Source organism: Betta splendens, chromosome 6 (genome assembly GCF_900634795.4).
Source record: "Betta splendens chromosome 6, fBetSpl5.4, whole genome shotgun sequence".
Taxonomy (NCBI): domain Eukaryota; kingdom Metazoa; phylum Chordata; class Actinopteri; order Anabantiformes; family Osphronemidae; genus Betta; species Betta splendens.
Window position 1 is genome coordinate 18,415,995 of NC_040886.2, and position 15,834 is coordinate 18,431,828.

The 15,834-nt window shown below is 45.2% G+C and overlaps 1 pseudogene; it reads left to right on the forward strand.

Annotated features, from left to right (window-relative positions):
* Window positions 1-4,200: 4,200 nt before the first annotated feature.
* LOC114857116 (copine-8-like) overlaps window positions 4,201-15,834 on the forward strand; it is a 36,917-nt pseudogene continuing 25,283 nt past the window's right edge.

Below are 15,834 nucleotides of genomic sequence, written 5' to 3' on the forward strand. Positions count from 1 at the left end.
CCACTCTGGGCTTTTTCATTCAACCAAAAGTTTACACAAGTATTTATTTACAGTTCAGTGTGTCGTCCCTGTCTCAGTATGAGCTGTTTACATTCATACTTAACAAGCAATACTAAAACTCATAGTCTTAATTAGTCAAACCAGCTGCCTCCTTATACTATTAACCACTTATTAACTGCTCATCTTGCAGGTAAAGATACTTTTTGCAGTTTATTATTTTGAGAAGCATAAACCTGTGAACATCAGTCACAAGGTGGCAGCAGTAGAGCCTGTAGCACTGACCAGGTGAACTGCAAGTACAGCATTCTGGGCTGATTCATGTTCAGTGTCTTCCAACAACCCACATCTGAGGTGTGGTTGACTGCCCAGTAATCTACATGATGTTCATTAGAATAGTGAGAGGGTGAAGCCTTCATGGATCCATATCAGCAAGTAACACTGTGCTTATACAGTAAGATGTAGAGAATTCCTCCTTTAGCCGCCACCAAGTCACGTTCTCGCTTACACTTTGCTAAAAGGACATGATCATGAGAAGAGAGGATTCATTTCATCTACAGTAGAAGATCAGTATCTGATAAACGACTGAAGGAAAGTGGCCACAGACCACTAAGAGGCGAGAACGTTCATGCACAGACTTCGCATAGTTCACTAATGAAGCACTCAGGAGGACGGCGGCTCTGCTACAGGAGCGTCTGACAGGCAGCACCAATCACCGGTGGCCTGATGTGAATGTTAAATGCTGAGCGTGGCCGACGGCGCCTGAAAACCCTCGCAGACGTCCCAGCTCCACGTCTCCGGCCCCGACGCCCAGTGAACCCCCTCCGTGTCACGGAAGCGCTCCCGCTGCCACTCCTGCTGACTTCATCACAAACACCACACACTCGGCCGACGGCAGCGTGGAGCAGCTGCTGCAGAAGCTGCACAACTGAGCACATTGTTGCTGCGTCCCTGCTGCTCAGCGTGCGGCACATCTCTGGCCCTTGGAGGAGGCGTTTGACCTGGCTCATCATTAAATACACGTGAAGGATCCTTGTACACTGCAGTAAAATCAGAGCAGGCCATTTCTACAGGCGCCTCTGAGACTCATCGCTTTGCTTCTGCTCCGTCAGAAATTGTGCTAATCAGCACAATTATTTAATTGAAATAATGATTAAAGGCACCACTAGACATGTCTCTGGTGTGTAGATGATGTTAGAGACTTAAACTAAGTCAGGAAAACTATAAGAACACATAAAATACCTGTCAGCTAAAGCCACAACATGACAAATAAATATACGACCTATACACAATTCCACATCTCTGTACATTACACCTGACGCCGCATGTGGCAAATGAAGGGAAGCTGTGAGGAAGCAGTAATTAGGAGCAGAGAGTCACACTGACAACGGAAAATCTATTTCCTGCATGAACATATCAGCTCTGTCACTGCAGACACCGACAGGCAGAAAAACGCTTCATGTTGTTGACCGAAGCAAACCTTAGGTCATGAAAGCAGTTTCATTTAATGACTCTATGGTCACTATGTTCCAGTTAGAGATGCTCAGACTCCGCTGCTGTGTAAAGTTCTACTGGGGAAATAGAGAGGGATTGTACTGGTGTTATGACTCCCAACGCCACAGCTCTGCTGCAGTGGCTCTAGAAGCTGAGACACTGACTCGTATTTTTAAAATGGACCTCATGCTGTATGCAGACGACCATTAACTTCATCCTATCAGTCCATCCGTTTCCCTTTCAGGACGATAGTGTGACGCAGCCACAGACCAGGAGACAGACCTGAATGAAAGTCGGGTCATTTTAAGGTAATTTCTACAGCATGTTGTACAAATGTCCACGTGCTGAGTTCATGGGCAGAAGAGGGCTTAGGGGGTGTTAGCATCATTTCTGTCACAAAATGAAACTGTGGAAGCCTCATTCTGTTCCCTCATCCAAAATGTCACTCAGAGAAATGGAGGTTGGAAATGGACTGTTGTACTGTATGCAGAAGGAATGTGGATTCAGCACTGGGACAAAGTAGAAAACATTCAACACATGGTAAAAAAGCAGATCTTTAACTTTCCACTTTCAATGTGACAATGTGGAATCTTAAATACTATATCTGCTTGTGAGCATGTTTGCTAATGTTAATGTTAATGTTTTCAGCACTTTGGTAAAAAAACAGAATCCCCTGTTATCATTGGAAAAACAATGCTCATCTGGCAACTGTAGTCACTCGCACAGGCCCCAGGTCAGACATGACAGAACCATGGAAACATGGAGGCAATGAGAGTCAGTGAGAGGAGGACGAGGAAGAGGACGTCGACGAGGACATAGGCAAGGAGGAGGAAGAGGATGAGGATGAGGATGAGGACGAGGACGAGGACGTAGGCGAAGACGTAGGCGAGGAAGAGGATGAGGATGAGGAAGAGGACGTCGGCGAGGACGTAGGCGAGGACGTGGAGGAGGATGAGGAAGAGGACGAGGATGAGGAAGAGGTTGTAGGTGAGGAAGAGGACGAGGAAGAGGAAGAGGAAGAGGACATAGGTTCAACAACCAGAACCAGATCCCAGTTTTGTACCTGCCCCCTTACAGCCCCTTTCTAAATGCAACGGAGGCAGTAAGTATATGATCAGCAACCACACACGCACAGGACTGTCCTGCCAGCAGTGGAAGAGGCATGAGGAGAATTAGAGGTGGATTGGACACACAAGGCCATGTGTGTGAGGTTTTGTTGCAAAAATTAGACGTAGACAAGTGCTGATGACTGATTGTGACTTTAAGAGGTCATACAGCTGAACGTTTCGGAAACATTGTTCTATAGAAACTGAAGTGAAAGGTTGTCAGCGAAATAGCTTTACAGCTAATGGAGAAATTGCCGTGACATTTTCTATAGACCTTTTGTCTAAGAATAAGAAGTCTTCACTAAAACAGGATTTTTTAAAGCACTATGACGAATGAAGGTTCGTGTTATGAAGCAGAACCTGTGTGATGCAATAGAAAACCCAGCTCCTCTAACAGGTGCAAAGCAAACCTCTGTCTGTGCTTCAGCCTAATCAGAGCTGACACCGTTTCCATTTTCAGCTCTTTGGATCACGCTGAGCTGGTTAATTGAGTTTGCTTTGCTCAGGTGCTTTGGTCGTTAGTGGCTTTTCACCACTGTCCAATCACCATGTCTTCAACTGTCACACACAGCAGCAGGTCACGCTCTCATTACAACAAGTGGTGTAGTAAGTTGAGCTAAGTGTGGAGATTTTAACTGTACAACCTAAAATAAATGGATGCACTCATGACCTCTGCAAACCTGCAGCCACTCGTGTATCTACAGGAACTATTAGTGAAGTACGGGTTCTCTTCAGCTGTGGTGAGTCAAAACCCACTCTCACCTCAAATATATCAACGTCAGTCTAAACACATGAACTTGAATCATTTAACTGTAATCCCAAATAATAATTGTACTAATATGTTAATTTAATGTCAGGCTTCGGCAGATGTCGGACCCACATGCACAGTGCAGAGGAGGTGTTGGGTTAATAAACAGCGTTTATTGTTCAGGCGTAGTTAGGTGATCCAGGTCATACACATTAAGTCTCAGTTCTCAGGCACAAAAAGGCGCAGGCAAGATCGGATCCAGAAGACATGCGAGGGTTGGGTACACAAGTGAGCTCAGCAGAGGTACAGACTAGGAGTAGACAGAATCGTGGTCAGACAGTTGGGAACGTTACCAAGACCTCCAGGCGTAGGTACAGACAGGGTGTAGGCAGGAATCTGCGGTCAGGTTCAGACAGGATCGTGCAACAAGGTAGCTACTGTATACTGGAAACGCTGGAAAGTGGTCTTGGAACTCAACAATCTGGCTACTGGCTATGGTGAGCACTGGCTCTTAAATACACAGGTGAGTAATTACTGATACGAGACAGGTGTGCGTAACTAGGACTGGGTATGTGACCAGAAACGGAAGTACTAAAAAATAAAACAGGAAACTGGAACCAAACATGACAGCTAAATGAAAACAGAGAGTCCTTCAGAATAAAACCGGACACAAAAAACCCAGATCATGACATTTAATATGCACTATTGTTTTCCTGCTACTGTACATTAGGCCTGTGGCTTATTTGCGCATCCTTGTTGGACATAATTGAAAGAAATGGCTGCCAGTGAAGGACACAGACAGATCAACAGTTAAACTTGATTTTATTTTAATCACCCAGCAAATTAATGATATTTTGCTAGTGTGAGGATATGAGTAGTATTTCAGGTATGTAAATTTATATGTTTAGTTAGTCTAACTCCTGCTTGGCTAGGCTAGTTAAGGTTAGCTTAAACTAGCCTAAATGGGTTAAGCTTAGGCTAAACCTGCTTAGGGTATCTTAAACTAGCTAAGACTATCTTAAACTAGCCTAAACAGGGTAAGCTTAGGCTAAACTTGCTAAGGGTACTGTATCTTAAACTAGCTAAGGATAGCTTAAACTAGCCTAAACGGGGTAAGCTAAGGCTAAACTTGCTAAGGGTATCTTACTGTAAACTAGCTAAGGCTGGCTTAAACTAGCCTAAACGGGGTAAGCTTAGGCTAAACTTGCTAAGGCTACTGTATTTTAATCTAGCTAAGGCTACCTTAAACTAGCCTAGACGGGGTAAGCTAAGGCTAAACTTGCTAAGGCTACTGTATTTTAATCTAGCTAAGGCTAGCTTAAACTAGCCTAGAAGGGGTAAGCTAAGGCTAAACTTGCTAAGGGTATCTTACAGTTTTTATCAGTCGCTTTGACGCAGCCGTCATTCTTTTAACAGTTCACACACAGGTCTAAACACTGACTCCAATGTCATAATGACACACTTTGTTTGCTAAAGGCTCCAAAACACTGGAAATATGCAGCAAAAACTAAATTGGCCTTCAAACATTACAACTTGCAACCAAGTATATGAACACATCCAGTCAGTTATAACACAGTGGACAGCAAAATACAAACCACTGATCTCAGTGTGAACCAGTTCCTCATTGATCGTCATTAGGGCCTGTTGCTCTTTGTGTAGTTTATGTCAAATTTACCTTTAATGCAAAGAATTGGAAAAAAAATGAAATATTGTAAATATTCCATAAAATACATGTAATCTAAACTACAGTCAAACCTATTGGAGGATGAGACACAGCCACTGTTGATACTCAGTCTTTGCCTTAGACCTCCTCCATCTACACTGGTAAAAAACAACACAGACCATTTTTAAGGTCTAGAGACTGATAGCAAATTGAAGATTTTTTTGGAGGAGTGTCAACAGGTGCTATGGTGAGTTCATACTGGTCTTACTGGTTTCTAAGTTAGAAACAGATGGTTTTCCTTTGGTCATAAAGCTAAAACAATGGAGTTTAGACTGTTTGGATGACGTCAGCGTTAACTGTTATACAAAAGGGAGGAGAAAATGTGTTAATCCAATGAGAACGGGTTCACACATTTGCTTCATGTGTCCGATGCTCTGCTGAAATAGTGATAATGAAAATAAATGGAACCTAGTTATGCAAAACAGGACAAAGCGACCGATAAAAACTGTAAACCAGCTAAGGTTAGCCTAAACCTGCTAAGGTTAGCCTAAACCAGCTAAGGTTAGCCTGAACTAGCTGTCTCGCGGTAGTAAAGGCTGTACCGTAGCTTATCATTAACTTGTATTTACCAAATAAAACCATAAAACTGGCCCAGTCTAAAAATGACATTTCAAACTGGTGGAAGTGAAAAGGAGCTTTATTTGTTGATCATTGAAGGTAAACACCACACGCGCCGCGTGCGTGCGTGCGTGTCATCCCGCCCCTTCACGCCGTCCCCTCTCCTCCGGAGCAGCGAGGCGCGCGCAGACTCGCGTCTCTCTCTGCTCCACTCGGACTCGCCGTGGAGCTTCCCGGTTTCCTCTCGCCTCCTGCTTTTGTCTCCTCTCGGTTCCTCTCATGCCGCCGCCAGGGCGCAGGATACGGGGCGATCTGTGAGCGACCACGCATCAGCTCCAGGAACATGGCGTGCATCGGGGACGCGGACCCGTTCACCGCTGCGATACCTGCCACCAAAGTTGAACTCACGGTGTCTTGTAGGTGAGTGCAGTCCCGACTATTCGCCGGAAGCACGCGTGCACGGCGCTCGTGTCCGGCGTGTGACGCCTGACGGGGAGCGACTGATGGATGGATGCGCGGAGAGGAACGCGCCGGGACTCCTGCGCTGTCGTTCAGTATCTTTAGTTTCCAGATCGACTCGAGCCCCCGCTCTCAGAGGCAGGAGCTGGATCTGACGTAGACGGGCGTGCTGTTGATGAAGCGGAGGGTCGAGCGGTGCCAGTAGTTCCCTTTGGACGTTCGCCAAATGGAAGTCGGGCTCTTCTGCACCGTCTCCGACCTCCTGCAGCTGCAGCACGCGCAGCTGTGGCAGTTTGTTTGCAGCACAGTAAATAGCCGCTTCCCTATTGATAATGTCACGTTGCGTTGACCGTGGGCGCAGGAAGGACGGAGCATGGACCCGTCGGCATCTTCCGCGCTCCTTTCCTCCAGTGTAGAGGAAGTGAAGGATGCAGAAGCTGCTGCCTGACACACAATGAAGCACACAAACAGAATTCATGCGATTGACGTTTATTCATCCTAACTATGAATCTATCAGTAAGAATATTTGAGTCTTTTCTTTGCTTTCATCAACAGAAACTTAATCACACACGTTTGTGTTTTCTGATGGCATCTTAGACGGGGATCGTTGGTTCTTCTGGAGCAGCATCAGTGTCTGACAGATAAACAGCCTCAGTGTAGCGCCGCTACTAATGGATGGTACTGTTAGAATTTATCTGCACATTATTTTCATTACTGTGATTTAGTGTTTGGCCAATAAAGTGTCAGGGAGAAGATTGACAGCCCGGCTATAAAGCACAGTGCACAGTCTGTGTTGTCTATTAATTCACTGTTATCAGTGTCATAATTTAATGAACTGTTTTAGCTCTACATCACAGCTCTTTTTTATATTTTTCTCACAACCAAAAGATATTCTGTAATTGATGTTTTGGTTCAGATCTCATCTGTGTAATGTTATTGTTGAGATGATTATGCAGCAGTTTCTGTAGATAAGATTTGAGCGATTGTTGACAGAAACACTTCATTACGTGATAGACTGCTAGGCGTTTTTTCAGTCGCCAGCACTAAATGTTGTGTCGGCCTCATCAGCTGATGGAGATCATGAGGTGGCTGTTTGGGTGCTTGTCGTTGTCTAATAAGGTATTTTATCAGAATCCCTAATTAAGCGCGGCGTCAGTGAGCAGCGGTGGAATCTGTGGGTGTTGTGTGTTTGTGTCTGCTTGAAGCCCATGCCCCAGTTTTTAGCTTTTGGCTCCTGGTTCAGTCGTGTGCATCATTGTCTTCAATAATAGTCTGCTTGGACCCATCCTCCTGGACAGTGGCTCATTTATGTTTGTTACAACACAAACCAGTGAAAGTTCACTTTTTACTTGGTCCCTTGTTTGAGGGGCCTCGTTGTTCTTCACTCCTCTGACATGTTACAGCCATACTAAGAATACTGAGCTAACACACATGCTGTTATTATAGCGTATTACACAGAGTTTCATATCGATGCTTTAAGGGGGCTTTTGGCTTTTATCCTAATATCACTTTAGTCTCCTGAACCTGTTTGGAGACACATCGTGAGGGGAACAAAGACTCTGGATTGCATTATGTTTCATGTGACCTAAAATCAGTCAGCTGCTAACGGAGACTGAGCTGCTGATGCTTTTTTATGTTGGTCTAAAATAAAAGCCTGATAATGGCTCGTCAGAAAAAGCCATTCTGGTAATGACCTTAATGATTCTGAAATCAGAGCCTGTGAAAATGTTTTTTGTAGAGCGAAGAAGCCACCGTCTACTCACAAATAATTGTTCTTTTGAAACAATGCCATTATGAAGGAAAAATACTACTGTTGTCATCTTTGAATCTTCAATTTGCAGTTGCAGGCTATGAATGTATAGTTGTGAAGTGTAGCGGCATTTATTTACTGTAACGCCTGTGAAAGCGTTTGAGTCCAGATTATATTGTTTCTTTTCTTTCTGTCATCGCTGATTAAAACCACAGTGAGACAGTTAGTTTGGAGCTCCTGGCTAAATTTGTAATTACATTGTTATTGTGCTCTATTCCCGCTCTATTTTTAGCTAAGTTGTACCTTATAATCTGACAGCTGAGTACGGTATGTACCGTCACAGGTCATTTGGACTGCGTGTCCGAAGGTTTTGTGATAAATGGCGAGGGTCTGAATAAGAAGCTTTTAATCTTTACAATCTAAAAGCTCAATATTGGCCATAACCAGAATTTGCATTGGCATCGCTTACTGTTGGTTGTTTTTAGAGGCGTGTCACTCTTTGCCGCTGTAACGCTGGACACCAGTGTCCTCATCCATGAGATGCAGTGAGTTTCCAGCATTCGACAGACACAAATACCAAATATCACAAAACAGCGTTTTGTTTTTTTTAGCTTCTTTTGCTGATGAGTGAGTCGACGCTCAACAGCCTCAGCAACACAAAACTTAGCAGCCCTGAGCTGGTGGGTGGTGTGATTTTCCCACTTTGGTGTCTCTACGTGACGGCAAACTACTGAAGCATTCAGCCAGATCGGAGCCATCCGTCAGTGAAAGCCTTCCTTCACTCCACAGAGCTGTGGACGGACTCATCGTGTGTGTAGCCAAGCACAAGAGGTGACACATTGATTAGCTCAAGTCCGATGTTGTGCGTCAGTGAGAAGAAAATCCCTCAGTCTGCAGCAGCACAATACATGACAAGCCGCTCGTCCTGCCGTCAAACACACACACACCAACAGACGTGGGTGAATATGAGCTGCAGGGTCAAACCGCGGCGCAGCGCTTTGTGATCGCAGCTCCACGGCGCGAGGACAGCCGCGACCTTTGGCCAGAAGAGCAGGAAGCGTATCACACTGCGCCGTGGAGCTGTGGTGATGTGAGTGTACGGAGCACTTCGTGTGGGAACGAAACCCTCGTTAGAGCAGAGGAGACGCCCTGCGTGCTGCAGCGCTGCACATTAACCAACGCAACAGCAGGAGACGCACTCATCACCCTTCAGGAACCTCAAACATTTACCTCCACTTTGATGTCGCAGTTAAAAGTAGGCGTTTGACTGAAACCATGACAAATAACACATATTTCCATGAGGCAGAGGAGATTCAGAGCAGATGCAAACAGATTGAGTGTCAGAGCTCACTGGCTTTGTAGCTTTGGCAACGAGGTCTCCGTGTTCTGTTTGCTTATTAAGTCTCCTCAGCCTTTATTTGTTTTTTAGTACCTGTTGCTTATTGTTTACTGTGTCTCATATTTCTGTTTTTTGCCATTTTAATTATAAAGTGGATTTCTTGCTAACAACTAAAAGCAACAACTTTAACTTTCAGTTCATCACATGCGATGAACAAGCGCAGGGCAGACAAGCTTCAGTGTTTTAGAAGTACATACTGTTCCTTACATACTGTACAAACCCACAATCTGAGAGAATGGGAGAGTTCAGCGTCTGCGGTGAATTCCTCAGAGCAGCAGAGCTTTCCTCTGACTGCCTTGACCTTATTGATCTGCTGGTTTGAGCCCAGCAAGGGCAGCCGCGTGCTTTATTACTCTTTCTTTGTTCACAGAGGGACGGCGGTGGGAGTTTATTAGCTAGATTTTGATGTATGGCTCTACACAGCTGCTAATGCACTAACAATAGGCAAACCTACACACTGGCTTAAAGGGCTAAATGCCAAGACTGTGGACTTAAATTGGATTAAGCAGTGGGACCACCCACGCTGCAATCTGCATCGCTCTGTCTTTAGTAAACAACGCGGAGAGGACCTTGTGCTTGTTGAGAAGTTTTTCTTGCCGTTTGCTTGTGGGAATTATAGTGAGTGGAATTAGGTTTTAAGGTCCAGGGTTAATGCTGAGACTCCCTGTTGTCAGGCAAACAGTGCTTCGTCTAATTTGCTTTGTGAATGATGGGAAATTACAAATATGAGGTTGTATGAAAAACTGGGGACTTGTTGTTGGATGTTGCAGTGATGGAGGATTGATGGAGGTTTATTTGTGATCAGCCCACGCAGAGGGTGGTTATTGAATCTACACTCAGATGCTCTGATTTGTGGAGCAGACTTTCAGGACATCACTGCCACCCAGTCTAGGTCTATTTAGGATGCTCATTTTTTGGGTAACTCTTGTAAATGGATCTTTCCATTCCTCATATCCAGGTATTTAAAGCCAGCGTCTATGCTTATGTGGCTGTGATGTTCCTGGTGGGATTTCAAATGTAATTCTGGTGTGCAGGAGGAACTGCTCTCGTGAATCTTTGATGAACAATGAGGCACTTTGCTCAGACCCAGGCATTTTCTGGACTGCCCACGGTGGTAAGAGCCTTTTAAAGAGTCACCCATGCTCTATCAGGGCCAGGTGGAAGCCCTCGGGTACACACGACGCGAGGTAGGCGACCGCATCCACATAAGCTTGTGTCTCCTGCCTGCAGAAAGCATGCACGCACACAAACACAAACATGCACGCACACACGCACACACACACACACACACACACACACACACACACACACACACACACACACACGCACGCACGCACGCACGCACACACACACACACACACACACACACACACACACTCAGTCCTTTGACTGTTCAGCTCTCCTCCCACCTCCATTGCTGTTCTCTGGATCCACTCATTCTCCTCTGGGATCGGTGGACACTATTGCTTGTTTATTGGACATTTATACCGTTTGGCAGGTGAAGTTGCCCACTTCTCACTCCTACACAATCTCTCAGACTTTCTGCCAGTCATAAAACACAGCCGTACAATGGCTGGGCCCGATTCCATCTCTTATTATCATTTATTTAAAGTCTCGGCCTGGGAAGCGCCAGTGGGCGTTGCCTGACAGTGAGGCGAAGCAGCAGAGCATGGCATTTCACCATCTGGGCCACACTGGGATTAGCATGAGTGCCTGATACATCAGTAGCCGTCGACGGCTTCCAGACACTCGCTGCTTGTCTTACAGGACGGGACAGCGACGGAGAGCTCACCCTGCAGCTCCATAGCATGATAGCCAGAGCTGACTCCTCCTCAGCTGGACACAACATGAAGCCTGTGAGGTCGAGAACCGGACCACCGGTATGACAGCTCGGTTTGTGTGTCCTTGCTTTGATGATGCTTTCTTATCCTGGAACCTGACCTCAGTGGAAGCAGAGAAAACAATAAGCAAATGTAAAGACTTTTATTCCCCTAAATTAAAAATGTCTCAGTGTTTGCAAAAAAACATTCTATGTTTGTCCTTGTGCTGTTTTCTATTCAATTCAGAAACTGTTCTGTTAATTAAGTCGGTTTTATTTTTTTTATTCTGTAGGAAATAAAAAATCAAATAACTACAAACTTCACCAAATTCTTGTTTAATTAATGACATTTATTGCCTTATTTTGACCCTGAGAAAGAACAGTTAGCAGCAATGATTGACAGCTTGTTCATGTCTAGTGTGAATGTGTGCTCATGAACATTAGCGGACAGATCAGAGATGATTCAGTGGCCCTTCACTAGGTGGTTTTGGGGTCGAGTCCCAGCAACATACTAATATTATTTTGTGTTTCTGGTTTAGCTGTTGGCGTTATTAAATGATGGGACAGGAATAGAAGCTGGGTGAATGTTCTCTGCTGCCTGTGCATGTCCCTGTGCTTAGCTCCTCCTGAGACCTCTGAACAAATGACACCGAGGTAACAGCACAAAGGCCACTGCTGACGTAGGAGGCAGGGTCTCCCTTTGCTGAGCCCAGTCTGCTCCTTGACTTCTTCCACCGTGGTCTCAGGCAGCTGCAACTTGTCGTCGTTGTGTGCATATTTAATTCCTTCAGAGCTATTTAACCATGGAGTAGCACAGTTGCGCAGAGCATCTGTTGTGTGATGGGACTCTTTGGGGCATCTTACCGCCTCCAGCAAAGAGGGAAGACTAGAGCGTGATGTAAATTTGATGGCAGTCACTGTTGTTGCTGGCACCCAGGGAATGCAAAAAATGTGAAAAATAGGTTCCCTCGGCTGCTGTTTCTCTGGCTTTAAATATAAATGGGCACCAGCTTATTTTATAGTCAGTTTTGTGTTGCAGCTGTGAGATGGCTTTTCTTAATCAACTTGGAAGAGGATTATGGGCAAACGAGTTGTGATGGCCAGCGAAGCAGCTAATTAGACGAGGTTAAACCATGTAATAACTTCATTGTTGACGTTGAAGAGTTCTGCAATTAACTTTATGTCAATGTGTGTCTTTGTTTTCTTGTTTTTCAGAAACCTGCTCGACAGAGACACGTTCTCCAAGTCCGACCCAAGTAAGTGGCACCGCACGCTGTACACGTTAGCGTGTGATTATGATCCTAATATTCTCCCGACAGGAAACATCCACAACAAGCAAGCAGCTTTTAATTTTACACACGCAGATATTTTCTGCCTTGCCAGTGTGAATCAGTGGACATTTGCATATGTCAGGGGTCATATTAATCACCGCTTTCTGCTCCCAACGCGAGTGAAGGCGACCAGATCCTCACGCTGTCACATACACACTGCTCGTTTCCTTAACAGCAGCATTTATAATAGAACAGCTCAAGTGTTACTTTGCTATACTATGCTTTAAACATGCTACAGTAGGGAGAGAGAGGTTTTATAGATTAGTCATATTCATACAGATGCTTATTATCCCGTCATTCTCAGGACGGGGCCGTGTGGTGCATTTTACAGTAACGAAGTGCTAAATAATTAGCCTGATATGAAGGAATGCTGCCGCCTCCCTTCCCTGGGCGAGTCACAAGGTGCTTCATTAGATGACGGCCCGCTGGATGCACACACTGTCTTCTTGCCCAGGGGGCCAGGGTGCGGGTGTGTAGCCACGGGGAACGGTTGCCAGCGGAAACGCTCATTTATGTCACACCATTTCAAGCCGTATTGACCCACGTATAGTTTGATGTTTAGGTAACAGTTACCATTGGAGAAGTTTTTCACAAGCTTCAGGAGAGATATAGATCAAATGCAAAGAGGCCGTCTCACAGAAGAGCTGCTCACTGTAAAGCGCTTGTCTGCTTTGTTTTCTGTAACAGTCTGTGACAAAATAAAATAATCTGAGATATGCATGCTTTTGTCATCTATCTGCCTTTGCATTTTTCCAGAGGAGCCTCCTGCTTCATTTCCAAAGGATTTAGCACAGTGTGTGTGTAATCATAATTGATGAGGCCCCAGAATTGTGGATTGGACCTTTAAGTGTCAGGCAGTGAGGGAGGAGGATGAGCATCCTTGCCCACCCCAACATTTATGCAAGGAGGCACTTGTGCTGCGTACATGTCTCTGCTCTGCTGACAGCACTGGCCCCAGTCACACAGCATTAGAGCGCCTCAGCTGAGCCACGCACACACAAACACACAGTCAGAGCTGCAGGCAGGCTCACGTACCATATTCATATTAGCTTAGAAAGCTGGATGGCAACCCCGTGTGCCTGCTCGCTGTGTATCTGTGTGTTTAGGTGATTGTGTATTTTAGTGGCTGTTCCTGTGGGGCATGAATGTAGATGAGCTTTGATCAGTTTGCTTCAGCAGATTGGAAAAGGGCACTAAGCACAAAGAGAAATTATCAAAGTGTGCACCGTCAGTATCTCCTACATGCAGACCAGGCGTGTGTTGGTGATGCTGCTGTCAGGCCGCTGCCCTCATCATCAGCCGGATGAATAAGAAAACGTGGAGTGGTACCAATGCAGCCGTGTTTACAGCCATGTGATTGATGCTGAGCTTCTTCCCCCAGACAATAACACACAGTCATCCAATTCTTCATGCCAAGATTAAGGCCTAGCTTTATGTTCTGATTGAGCGGAGCCCCAGCTGACTGAGCACCATCCACAATGCAACACATAGAGTCCAGCAGGCTGCCAACACATGGCAAGTCTGTGCGTCACACTCAGGCTAATTAGGCCATTTGTTGTCTGTGTTTGCACTCACAAACAGCATGAGTTGTGTCTTAATGAGCGGCTTTTCACATGTTCAAGTGATAACAGTGTGTCTGTCTTGTGTCAATGTTGGTTTCAGTTTAAAAGACCATGCTTCCGTTTTCTGGCCGACGCTGCGTTCATTAGTTGGATCTGGTGATTCTGAAACCAGAGGTGATTTTTACTCACAGTTGCAGCTGTTAATGAATCCGTAATTAAATCAGTCGTGTCATTTCATCAGTTGACGGTTGCTCATACATTAACTGTGGCATAAATTTACAATTAATTAATCCTGTAATTAATGCTAATGCGTGTTGCCTTCCAAATCAGATGTCAAAAAATCAGCTGAAGTTGTTTTTTTTAATTAGCTGGTAGATTAGTTGGTGAGTCTTAGTCTCTGATCGTCATGTAGTTAAATAATGCTGTGGTGGAAGGAACATGGCTCCATGCGCTTTTGAAGGACTATCTAACGAGCTTAACATCCACGCCACTTTAACGAGTGACTGCGTCTTCCTCTTTTTCCTGCTTTCATGAGCCTGACAGGAAAAGGACACGGAGGTTGTTGTTGTGTCCTTTTGAAACTACTGTACCAGTCATTGTTGCTCAGGTGGAATGAGTTGGAAAGAGACATTCTGCCCGTCTCGTGACGTGTGTTTAGAGGTTACTCCTAAAGGATGGAGCTCAGGTGATGAGTTAGTGGCACCTCTTTAGTCAATTCAAACATGTCTATTTCAATAAATGGCTTATTCACATGCCTCACCCTGTTCTTTCTGGGGCTGGTATCAGAAAACGTCACTGCCTCCGACGGAGACGGTCTAGTGTCAGAAAGGAAGCCTCTCGCTTCCCCATCCGCCCTCCTCTACCCTTCACTGAAATACCATCATGCCGCGAGGCAGAGTTCTAGTGACATTTAATTAGGGAGTTTTCCTCTCATGTTGAAATTGGAGAAAGAACACGCTCTCAGCTGACTTTTCTGTGTTGTTTGTTCACTGTTAAATACACTTTTGTGTTTCCCCTCCAACAGTCTGTGTGCTCTACACTCAAGGAATAGCCAACAGGGAGTGGAGAGAGGTGAGTACAGGGCCTGGCTGGTGGGGGAATTATTTATAACGAGTGAATGCTTCCAAGTACCTTAAATGGCAGCAGTGCTGCATTTCACGTCCTGGTCCTGACCCAACACTCCACGTCCACGTGAGTCAGCTAAATGAAAACACCCAGCTCCATTCAGCTTCTACAGAAATGGGCTGTTGGGTCAGTTTGATGTTGTGTTGCTGTTGTTGTTTTGAGCTGAGCATGTGCAGATAATCCTCCTAAGGAGGTAAATGGCATCGTTCATGTTCCTTCTGTCCCTGAGCTCAGACTGAGACCAATGTGAGCCTCAGTCAAACCGCTTCTTGTTTTGTGTTTTGTAGTTTGGCAGGACAGAAGTCATCGACAACACTCTTAACCCAGACTTTGTCCGCAAATTCATCCTTGACTACTTCTTTGAGGAGAGGCAGAACCTGCGCTTTGACCTGTGAGTGAACAGTTACGCTGTGCATGTTTGTGTGTATTGTGCAGACACGGGTGAGAGTGCTGCTCCGTGTGGAGCAAAGTAGAGTTACGACTGAAATATTCATAGTCTGTGCAAAGGGAAATGCACATCTCCTCCCTTTTAAATAAAAGACATATTTTCACTTTTTCACCACCATTTCCATTTGAATTCATCCCATTCATACAATGGTTCGTGACAAAACTGGGCCAGATGCCCGCAGTGAGTCATACACTTGGCATTTTGGGACGATTATGATCCATTTTCTGTCTTGGTCATTTGCCCTCACAGTTGTGTATTAATGGAATCACCCAGCTAACAATTTCCAAACCTGTAACAGTCAATTTATGTTAAACG